The sequence below is a fragment of the Octodon degus genome, unplaced genomic scaffold, assembly GCF_000260255.1.
Source record: "Octodon degus isolate 3935 unplaced genomic scaffold, OctDeg1.0 scaffold00080, whole genome shotgun sequence".
Taxonomy (NCBI): Eukaryota; Metazoa; Chordata; class Mammalia; order Rodentia; family Octodontidae; genus Octodon; species Octodon degus.
The window spans coordinates 6,239,524-6,240,824 of record NW_004524656.1 but is presented as its reverse complement, the minus strand read 5'-3'; positions in this window follow the sequence as shown (position 1 = coordinate 6,240,824).

The following is a 1,301-nucleotide window of genomic DNA, read 5'->3' as shown; positions in this document are numbered from 1 at the left end:
AGCTTGTTCTAAGTAGGTGCTTTAGACCACTGAGCCATCTCACCAGCCCCTAATTAGGGTATTGACATTGGCAACATCGATGTCATAGAGCTTCTTCACAATTTATTTGATTTGGTGCTTAATGCCTTTGACGTCCACAATGAACACAAGTGTGTTGTTTCCTCCATCTTTTGCATGGCGGACTCTGTGGTCAGGGGGAACTTGATGATGGCACAGTGGTCAAGCTTGTTTCTCCTGGGGGCGCTCTTCCGAGGGCATTTGGGCTGCCTTGAGAGCCGCAGTGTCTTGGGATGGTGGAAGGTGGGTGATGTTTGTATCTTCTTTTTGTGGGTATGGATGCCTTTCAGCACGGCCTTCCTGGCCTTCAGAGCTTTTGCTTTGGCTTCAGCTTTGGGAGGGGCAGAGGCTTCCTTCTTCACCTTCGGGACCATCTTGGTAAAAAGACTCTCTCAACTTTTTTTGTCTTTTTGAGAGAGTCTCACTATACAGTTCAGGCTGGCCTTGGGCTCACTTTGTAGCCCAGGCTGGTCTTAAACTTGTGACAGTCCCCCTGCCTCAGTCTCCTGAGTGCTGGGATCACAGGTATGCAACACCATGCCCAACTTGAATGTCTTTTAATTTTCTTTTATTTTAATTCCTGGGTTGATGCTTTAAAAAGCATTGTCACAAGTTTAAGACCAGTCTGGGCTACAAATATAGTGATTTTCTCTCCAGGGAGAAAATTTAAAAGGGATAGGGGGACAAACAGAGAAATAGGAGAAGAGGAAAAGATTAGAAGCAAGGCTGGAGGTGAAAGGAAGATTACTGGGTCCTTGGGAAACTGTTGTAGAAGACAGGGAGGAAAGGGAGAAGGAAGAAATAAAGATAATAACAGGAAACAACAAAAAGAAAACTAGAAACAAGAACAAACAACAACAAAACAAGGGAAAATGTCCATTTCTTGGCATGGCTCTGCTGTCCCTGATAGGCAGAGTGCAGACAGCGTCCAGATCTGTGTTGATTAATCCCAGCAAGCAAGCCATAGATGTACAGTTGAGTAGTGGATCATCCTAGCAAGCTGCACCTTTAGGTTTTTTTGTTTTTGTTTTTTGAGTCAGGCTTTAAATATGAAGTTCAGACTGGCCTTGAGCTCACCTTGTAGCCCAGGCTGGCCTTAAACTCGCAGTGATCCTCCTGCCTCAGCCTGCTGAGTTCTGGGATTACAGACATGCACCACCATGCCCAAATCAAGCCTGTGTACCTTTAATTCCACTGCCTCAGACTGGTTTCTTTTTTTTTTTTTTTAGTTTATTTATTTATTT